This window comes from Triturus cristatus, chromosome 3_2 (assembly GCF_964204655.1).
Source record: "Triturus cristatus chromosome 3_2, aTriCri1.1, whole genome shotgun sequence".
Taxonomy (NCBI): domain Eukaryota; kingdom Metazoa; phylum Chordata; class Amphibia; order Caudata; family Salamandridae; genus Triturus; species Triturus cristatus.
Window position 1 is genome coordinate 925,390,787 of NC_140584.1, and position 11,076 is coordinate 925,401,862.

Sequence of the window (11,076 nt, forward strand, 5' to 3'; positions counted from 1 at the left end):
TCCACTGCTGCCACCAATGCCGAGTCTGTGGACATCCAGCGGCAGTTGCAGATTGGTCAGGCTGCGATCCTTAATGTCCTCCATGGCCACAGCCAAGTGCTGCACAACATGGAGGCATACTTGGAGGGCATTTGTTCATCGCAGGCTGACCAACGCCAGTTGCTGAGGTCCATAGACTCGACACTGACTACAGCAGTGGGTCTCCTGCAGCGCTACGTCCCACCCCCTACCCCTGCCCCATCCACACTTCCCACTCCCATGCCTGTCCCACGTACACCCAGACGTCAGCATGCACCCACCACAACAGACACAGGCACCACACCAGCAGGGAAGGTCATACGCACACCTCCTGGCACGCACACACAGGGTGAAGTAGGCACACACACTGGGTCGGGGTCAAACGTAAGTCATGCAGCCAGAGTGGGAGTCCGCATTCCACCCAATCCACTCCCTCCAAATCCCCTCCCCTCAGCTCTCCTGGCCACATATCCGGCAAGGACTCCTTCATGGCCGCTCTGTCCCTGAGCCCCACTGTGACACCACCCCGCAAGCGGTCAAGGGAGTCCCCGGTCAGGGTGGTTGAGTCCCCCCCCTGTCCACACCATCCCCTAGTGGCGCTGCGACCCATCCCTCCGCCCCCCCCTCCTTGGGGCCTGTGGTTCCTTCGGGTGCAGGGGAGACGCTGGAGGACCTTGCTAAGGTGTGCAGCGACATCCTGGCCTCCACCTTTGGCCCTGCCCCACCCCCTGTGGTGGAGTCCTCCATCCCTGCACCCACGACGCCTACCCTTCGCCCTCATGTCCCTGCGGTGCCTGGTCCTTCCCCCCCCACATGATGCCCTCCCCGCTGTGGAAGACGAAGGAGTCTGACTGTGCAGGCAAGCTAGGGGACACGCGTCCCACTTTGTCCCCCATCCAGCTGTGACTCATGGACTGCCCTATTGGCTTTGTAAATATTTAACTTGATCCACACACACATTATTTGGAAATGCTGAATAAAGCCTTTTTTTTTCCTTAGAACACTACTGCTTTTGTGGTGTTGCTGTTGGTGGGGCTGCTACATGATCTTGGGTGGTGATCATGTGTTGGGTGTGTGGGAAATGTACTAGTGTGCTGGTCATAGGGGGTACCCTGGTATCTGTGTGCCATCACAAGGTGTTAGCTAGGTTTCTCCGTTCATGTAAGCAGTTACTGCATGGTGAAATTGTCCCTAGATGTATTCCTTCCTCTGTGTACCCTGACATCTTCCCTGCAGGGTGTTCCCAATATTTAGCGCTGAGCTGTGTGTGCATTCGCTGGGTGTGTGACGGACCCCTTCTACTTTGGCCATGCATGCAGAGCGATGTCTCCACCTGCATCATCCGTGGCATCCTTGGTGATCACTGTACTTGTGTATGTAGTCTGTTGACATGACTTCATGTGGACATGTTCCCTTTTAGGCTGTATGCATGTGTGTACTCCCAGCCTCGCACACATGTGTTACATGTACTGCAGGGTCTTTGTGCACCTGACTGACAATTGTGGCAATTGGATCTGTGGGTACTCCACCCTTATTTTTTTTCCATGGGCAATGCTGGGGGCCTCTGCACCCACCCCTCCTGTGTCTGGGCACTGTTGGGAGGACTCTGCACCCACCCCTCCTGTCTCTGGGCACTGCTGGGAGGACTATGCACCCACCCCTCCTATGTCTGGGCACTGCTGGGATGACTCTGCACACACCCCTCCTGTGTCTGGGCACTACTGGGAGTGATAGGCACCCACCCCTCCTGTGTCTGGGCACTGCTGGGAGGACTCTGCACCCACCCCTCCTGTCTCTGGGCACTGCTGGGAGGACTCTGCACCCACCCCTCCTGTCTCTGGGCACTGCTGGGAGGACTCTGCACCCACCCCTCCTATGTCTGGGCACTGCTGGGAGGACTCTGCACCCACCCCTCCTGTCTCTGGGCACTGCTGGGAGGACTATGCACCCACCCCTCCTATGTCTGGGCACTGCTGGGAGGACTCTGCACCCACCCCTCCTGTCTATGGGCACTGCTGGGAGGACTCTGCACCCACCCCTCCTATGTCTGGGCACTGCTGGGAGGACTCTGCACCCACCCCTCCTGTCTCTGGGCACTGCTGGGAGGACTCTGCACCCACCCCTCCTGTCTCTGGGCACTGCTGGGAGGACTCTGCACCCACCCCTCCTGTCTCTGGGCACTGCTGGGAGGACTATGCACCCCCCTTTCCTGTCTCTGGGCACTGCTGGGAGGACTCTGCACCCACCCCTCCTGTCTCTGGGCACTGCTGGGAGGACTCTGCACCCACCCCTCCTGTCTCTGGGCACTGCTGGGAGGACTATGCACCCACCCCTCCTATGTCTGGGCACTGCTGGGAGGACTCTGCACCCACCCCTCCTGTCTCTGGGCACTGCTGGGAGGACTCTGCACCCACCCCTCCTGTCTCTGGGCACTGCTGGGAGGACTCTGCACCCACCCCTCCTGTCTCTGGGCACTGCTGGGAGGACTCTGCACCCACCCCTCCTGTCTCTGGGCACTGCTGGGAGGACTATGCACCCACCCCTCCTGTCTCTGGGCACTGCTGGGAGGACTCTGCACCCACCCCTCCTGTCTCTGGGCACTGCTGGGAGGACTATGCACCCACCCCTCCTGTCTCTGGGCACTGCTGGGAGGACTATGCACCCACCCCTCCTGTCTCTGGGCACTGCTGGGAGGACTCTGCACTCACCCCTCCTGTCTCTGGGCACTGCTGGGAGGACTATGCACCCACCCCTCCTATGTCTGGGCACTGCTGGGAGGACTCTGCACCCACCCCTCCTGTCTCTGGGCACTGCTGGGAGGACTCTGCACCCACCCCTCCTGTCTCTGGGCACTGCTGGGAGGACTCTGCACCCACCCCTCCTGTCTCTGGGCACTGCTGGGAGGACTCTGCACCCACCCCTCCTATTTCAAGATATGTACGCTTAGAACATACATGGGTGTGGGTTCGCTCCATGCATACGCGGGTGGGGGTACGGTCCGTACGTACACTGTTGGCATGGGGGGTACGCTCCATGCATACGCGGGTGAGGGTATGGGTCGTACTTACACTGTTGGGGTGGGGGTACGCTCCATGCATACGCGGGTGGGGGCACGTGTCGTACATACACGGTTGGAGTGGGGGGTACGCTCCATACGTACGCGGGTGAGGGTACGGGTCGTACTTACACTGTTGGGGTGGTGGTACGCTCCATACATACGTGGGTGGGGGTACGGTCTGTACGTACACTGTTGGCATGGCGGGTACGCTCCATGCATACGCGGGTGAGGGTACGGGTCGTACTTACACTGTTGGGGTGGGGGTACGCTCCATGCATACGCGGGTGGGGGTACGTGTCGTACATACACGGTTGGGGTGGGGGGTACGCTCCATACGTACGTGGGTGAGGGTACGGGTCGTACTTACACTGTTGGGGTGGTGGTACGCTCCATGCATACGCGGGTGGGGGTACGGTCCGTACGTACACTGTTGGCATGGGGGGTACGCTCCATGCATACGCGGGTGAGGGTACGTGTCGTACATACACTGTTGCGGTTGGGGGTACGCTCCATGCATACGGGGGTGGGGGTACGGTCCGTACATATGCGTCCCCACGCCATGTGATGCTTGTGCGGGCCGTACCCAGGCCTTTGCCACGTGGGTACAGCCGTCCCGCCATTGTTGGGATGACGTAGGTGTGGGCGTGGTACGACTCGTACCCACGCTCTGAAGGCGTGGGTACAGGACGTACCTGTATTGTTGTGTTGCCGGTCCGTGTCGTCAAGCACTTCCATTGTGGCGGTCGCTGGCTTTGCTGGACATGCCCCCACCCCCTCGTAGTGACCAGGGCCTGGGGGTCAGGTATGTCCAGGGCATGTGTGCTGTGTGACTTTGGTGGGGGTTTTGTGGCCTGCCCCTGGTCCTGCCCCCCCCCTGTTTCCCCCCTCCCTTTGTTGTTCTGACCTTGAGGAAATATGAATTTTGTGATCAGTTATGTCCCCTATCGTAGACCCCAACGGCTCCATGTGCATGCTATAAGTACATGTATGTTCCCTCCAGTTCCAGTTTTAAAGACGCAAATACATGTGCGTCCACCGTTAACATGTCCTCTTTCAGATCCGCCATGAATGGGTCAGATACTCCATTCCTAAGTATGAAAGGCCACCGACTTTATGTGGTTCACTTTCCACATTTTACAGATTCAGGCGAGTAGGCCCTGAATTCTGTCATCAAGCCTTTTCCTGCCTTCTGCCTCTGAAAGCTCCAGTCTGAGCCAGCCTCTGTATCCATGAACTTTGTCCTACTCCCTGCGCGGCTAACGGTGCCTGATCCAGCCAGTTGCCTGCCAAAAACTGTATTTCGCCTTCAAGATTATCTGCTTCGCTCCTCATCCGATGCATTCCTGTCTAGTAGTTTAGGTAAACATTCCTCTAGCTACCATGCAAAGGGCCAGGCCTCACTGTCCTCGTGCAAGTAATTCATAGCCCCGTTACCATGGAAGATTCCTGCCCCCTCGCATCTCATGTAGACACTTAGACGCCCGTACACGCACTAACAGTCAGTATAGAATAGATTCCGTCCGAAGAGACCTTTCCTTTTGGATAACACAGTTCTTTAAACATAGGATATTAGATATGATTTGGGATTAGGTTGACATAACCCTCAGACTTCTGTCTCCACATGTAGAGCTAAATGTCAAGTCCCCTTCACCCTCTAGTTGCACGTCAATCACACGTCATGCGGCTGCGCACGCATCTCTGCCAAATATTTCTGCTGACATTGCAGGATTCTCTTATGGATCCACCCATTTGTGACATCACGTTTAATGACGTATTTTAGTTACACCCATGTTTACGCCTTTTTTGGTTACGTATGCATATTTTATCTCTCTTATCAGCTGTTACGCCTCCTGCATCTATTACACTATAATGTAATTCTTATAAAAATGATTACCTGTCAATAATGTATGCCCTTCCTTCCTGAACTTTCGTGGTGATGGAATAGAAGCCTGTAATTCGAATTACATTCCTTTGTATAGGAATAAAGCCTTTTTAAACCTCTAATACCACGGATTCTGCCTCTTATATTTACTGAGTTATTCCTCATAGACTTTACCGCATAAAAAATAGTACCGGTAATGAAATATTTACCACATAAATTGGCGCCCGAATAGGGACACTTTCTCATCTCACGCGCCGGCGGTGCGTTGCAGGCCCGGTCTCCTGCCACAGCTGAACGGACAAAAACGCGTACCCGCAGGATTTCCTGTATCTCCCTCCGGCCAAGCGGGGGCAACTGAGGCTGCGATCAACACCCAGACGAGGCGGTGAGAAGTGCGAAGTATCCCGACCAGAGCCTAGCTGAGAGAGCAAGATCCGAGGTATACAGAGACCCACCAGGTTCCGAAGTTCCGAGTCCAGTCGAGTCGAGTCCAGTCCGGTCCAGTTTCAGTTCCGTTCCGAGGCCTTCCGTTCCGAGCTACCCGGTGAGTACCATTACCGGGGAGGCATTTTACGTGCACATAGTCTGTGCCGGTTTTACGGGTTTGGGTACACAAATCCGGTCTGCACTGTTTCAGCAGTGTATCTGTACTGTTTAGCAGTATATATAGTATGTCTTGCATATAAATAAGTATTATCTAGTGTCAGTATTATGTCAGTAACTAGTTTTCTATTAGTTATCATTGTTCGTTAAAAACTGTTAAATGTTAAAATGTTTTAAATACGTTCTATACATTGTGGTGTGAATGACTGTTCATTATTGTGTTTACTGTATTAAGTGTGTTCTAATAATAAGATCTAAAAATGCCGCTCTTTTCGAAACTAAGACAGATCAAAACTAGAAAAGGGGTACTCGAAGAAGCTGTTCCCATTCCACCTAGGGACACTCCAGGATACTTTATGTATCATAAGCATGGCCTAGATGCCGTATTATTTCTTGATTTATGGGTGGACTACACCAAAGAATTGCCAGAAAATCAGAGATGGCCCGCAGCTGGGACCTGGGATGCAGATTGCATCATGAGAGTAGAAGAAGAATTATGGAAAAAGAAAGCCAGACAGTCGCAGAAAGATGCCATTGAATTATGGCGTAAAGAATCATACAGACGTACAGAAAAAGCGCTCAGACAGGAAGAGAAAGGTAGGGAGAATTCAAATAAAACCCGAGAAAATCTATTACTTGAGGAAGGTACCCGAGTAAACTCAGAACAAATAGATAGACAAAGAAACACTCTTATGAATGGTATGTATCCTCTTCTGGCCGAAGGGTTACCTAAGGCTATCCCGGAAATACCAAAAGACTTAACTCCTCCATTACTCCCAATAAAAGCACATCCCAAAACACATCCCAAAACAGCAAAGGACGTTTTCCTTTCTTCCTATTTAGACGACGTAGCTCCCGAGTATGCTAATGCTATGCCACCCACACCGCTTGCCGATGGTGTTCAACACCAAGAGCATCCGTCTGTATCCCCGCAACTACAAACTTCTACACAAGTTCCCACGGGTCCGTCCGTTTCTACAGTCTTTCCCGCATCCACAATCTCTATCCTACGTCCAACGAATCCTTTCGTGCCCAGCGCTTCAGAAGGTGCTACAGGAGGTACGACAGACATGTTTGCCACCCCGCCGAGAAATAAACAGACCCTTAGAGATTTAGCACTCCAACGTACACCCCAATTAGCGACTTCCGACATGTTTAAAGAACAACTTGTGGATTGTAGATACGATCTAGTGCCAGGTAGACAGGACAAATTGCTCATATCATCACTACGTATGCGACGAGCTACATTATATTTAATGACGATACCAGGAATGGTTGAACACCTAGACAATATATATCGCTTTGTCCAAACAGGGCGAGGTTCAGAAAGTATCAACGAAGCTATGGAATATCAGAAAGTGGACGTACAAAGACAACTACTACGTTTTTTCATAAATTGTGTAATTAGGAATCAAGACAGGCCCGGGGCAGATCACGATACCATGCAAAGACTTGTCAAATGGGGTCAGAACATATCAGAAGAGAAACATGATAGACAGGCGTGTATAATCGCCATGTGTCGAAAGATCCGCAAAGAAGTAGAACGAATACATAAAGAAAGACGAGAAACAGACAGAGTAGAATCAGAAGAGGAGGAGGAGCAAGAATCAGTACAAATAGAAACGATAGCTTATGTAGGTAGAGGAAGACCCCATAATAATACTAGAGGTTTTAATGATCAGATACGTCCAATACGTCCAGAATATAATAGACATTTTCCAAATCCTATGTTAAATACCAAATCCCCCGAACACCTATTCCAAGCCGCGGATAAATTACTCCGAGATCGAAGGGGGTACCATATGCTCGATTCCATGGACGAACAGGAATTAGCCAGGTCAGCAGTACTATGGGCTGACAGTCCCAGCGACTACAATGATGATGTACTTGCACACACGTTTCTGAATCTTGACCCATACGAACAGCGTTTAGCTAGTATATACATGATTCAACACCTCCTTATATTATATAAAAGCCAACACTCCGATCCAGGACCCTTACCTGACATATTGACAGAACTACTCACGAATATATGGAGAGGGTCAGGTATTGATTTAATTAGGGAACTTTTAGAATTCCGAAATCAATATTTAAATTTCGTACGTCCAGAACACGTTCCAGTTCCCATTATGGGAAGAAAAATGTATCACATAGATAGACAGAACCCGTTACGCGAAGTACACCCAATAAGAGGTGACGGTAATAACTTTACACGCGTGTTTGTGTACACGCCTATAACTAAACTAGAATTATTAGAAATGAAGAAAGTAGTACCCAGCCATGACAAGGATCCAGCAGGTTTCCACCGTGAGATAAAAGACATGTTACTCATGGGAGAGTATACCTATCCCGACATTATGAAGATATTAAAAGTCCTATTACCAACCGGTGTCTATGAGAAACTTAAAGAAAAGGATTGGGAGGTGGGAGACCAAAAGATAGATTGGACAGCATTAGAAAACGAAGAAAGGGCCCGAGCTGCAGGAGCAGGACTTGGGGACAAGACTACAGCACTAGCAGGACTACTAGTGCAGGTACTGCCACGTTTATTAACTACGAAAAAGGAAGACTGGGGTGCAATCTCAGCCTGTAAACAAAAACCAGATGAAGACACTAGTGATTTCTATTCCCGATTTGAAAAATGTTTTGGTATAAATAGTGGTATAAAAGCCAGTAGTGAGTCATATCCACATCTGTTTGTGACAAAATTAGTTGAAAATTCCCTCCTGCAAGTTAAGAATAGAGTATTGAAATTTGAAAGTACCTGGCAAGGAAATACCCCATCACAGATGTTACAGATGTTACAATATCACCACAATAGAATTAAAGAAGAACAAGAACACGAACAAAGACGTATGAAAGATACAAAAATGAAAATGCTTGTTGCTCAGTCAGTACCAGCTAATGGTCACCAAAAGGTTGATCCCGCAGGTCCTACGAAAGGGACATGCAACTATTGTAAACAACAAGGTCATTATATACACGATTGTCCAGTCCTGAAACATAATATTGCTACAGGTAGAACCCAGGAGAGACCACGTCCACCTAGACAGGATCAGAATCAACAACCAATCCCTCAGCATGCACAACCTAGGTTAGCTCCGCAACAACTAGCTCCGCAACAAGGAGCTGCACCACAGAACGTAGCACCACCACAAGCGCAGCCTATTGCTGCAACACAAGCAACAACACAACAAATGTATCAGTATGCACAAGCAGATTATCCCGATTATCAGCGATACTCATGAGATAGCCTAGAGAGGGAAGTTGGCTTACCCCTTATTGAGGTTCCTGTAGACCAAGAGGGACCTTATGTACATAGTGAACTATTAGGGGAAGACAGAAAGTTTTTACTTGATACAGGGGCAAGCAGAACAACTATAAGACACAGTGAAGTTCCAGGGGCACCCCTCTCAGGCTTGCAAAATATTTCCCTTGGATTCTCAGGAAAACCTATAATTAATGAAGTTACACAGCCTCTTCCACTTACGATTGGTCCATTGACACGTACTACAGATTTATTGCTTACTAAATCATGTCCAGAAAACTTGTTAGGTATAAAAACATTGAAAGCTCTAGGAGCTATAATATGTTGTTCTCCGGAAGGAGTACGACTATTTCTACGTGACTTCAAAGGTCACTACGTGTCCAGAGACATGGATCACCGACTACAAAATTTACCTACACATTTATGGGCACAAGGCCCCACTGATGTTGGTTGCATGAATATTACACCATATCGTGTCACACTAAAAACAGGAGTAATACTACCACGAATGCGACAATACAAATTACCACCCGATGCTGTTGTGGCTTTGCTGCAAATCATTGACGAGCTCATTACAGAAGGAGTGGTTGTCGAAACCGACTCCAATGTATGTAATTCCCCGATAATTCCGATTCTTAAAAGAACGGATCCAAAAGCACCACCAGTATATCGATTAGTTATTGATCTGCGCGAATTAAATAAATGTATTGTACCACAATACCCTGTGGTCCCAGATATCTCTTCATTATTAACCGCTATTGACTCGGAAGCAACGTTCTTCACTGTAATTGACCTCAAGAATGCTTTCTTTAGCGTCCCAATAGATCCGGAAAGTCAATATCTGTTCGAATTCAGTTTAAATGGACGAAGTTTTAAATTCACACGCGCACCTCAAGGATTTACAGAAAGCCCCAGCATCTATAGCCAAGCACTGAAACGAGAACTTGACAGTATCCACATGCCAGTTAACACTGCCTTGCTTCAATATGTCGATGATCTGCTGATCACCGCCCGAAGCGAACCTGAATGTGAAAATGCGTCACTGACGGTTTTACAATTTCTGGCCGACAAGGGGCACAAGGTGTCCCCTTCTAAGCTGCAATTCTGTGTCCAGCGAGTTGTTTACCTTGGGCACTCGCTGTCCAAGGAGGGAAGACAGCTTACACCCGACCGCATCCAGTTAATCGCTAACATGCCACCACCCAAGACACAAAAGGAGGTGCGGGCTTTTATAGGCCTCACTTCATACTGTAGGCAGTGGATCCCTCAATATGCATTTCTAGCAAAACCACTCATCCAGTTGACAACACAGGAGGCAGCCATATCGACTGTCCTCCCTTGGACTCCAGAACATACACATGCCTTTGAAAGCTTAAAGAAAGCTTTATGCCAAGCACCTGTTTTAGCAACACCATGTTACAGTAAACAGTTTACACTCTTTGTTACAGAACGCGAAGGTACTGCCCTGTCAGTACTCACTCAGGAACAAGCAGGATCACACAAACCATGTGCTTATTTCTCTAGTACATTGGATCCAGTAGCTCAGGCTCTTCCTGCGTGCCTGAAATCAGTGGCAGCAACAGCTTTAGCAATCAGACAAAGCGATGCCATAGTGTTAGGACATCCATTGACAGTACAAGTACCACATGCAGTAGAGGTTCTCTTGAACCGCACACAAACACAACACTTGACTATAGCGAGACTCACCGGTTACGAACTGACATTATTTCAGCCACATATAGAAATCAGACGTTGTAATACGTTAAATCCTGCCACACTGTTACCAGTGAGCGGAACAGATCCATTGGCACATGATTGTGTCGAAGTCATTACTATCACAACGAAACCCAGACAAGACTTGACAGATATCCCTTTGTCAGATCCAGACTTGACATTGTATGTAGATGGGTCATGTATGAGAACAAGTACAGGAGAGTTAGTGGCCGCTTACGCAGTCACAACAGACACTGAAGTCATTGAAACAAACTGTATTAACATTTTGTCAGCTCAAGCAGCAGAGCTCATCGCTCTGACACAAGCCTGTATTCAAGCCAAAAATAAGAAAGTCAACATATACACAGATTCACGTTATGCATTCGGAGTCGTCCATGACTTCGGCGTACTGTGGCGAGAGAGAGGTTATTTAACTTCTCACGGTGCCCACATCCAACACGGACCCCTCATTCAAACCCTATTAGACGCGATTCATCTACCTATTGCAATATCGATTATGAAATGCAAAGCCCA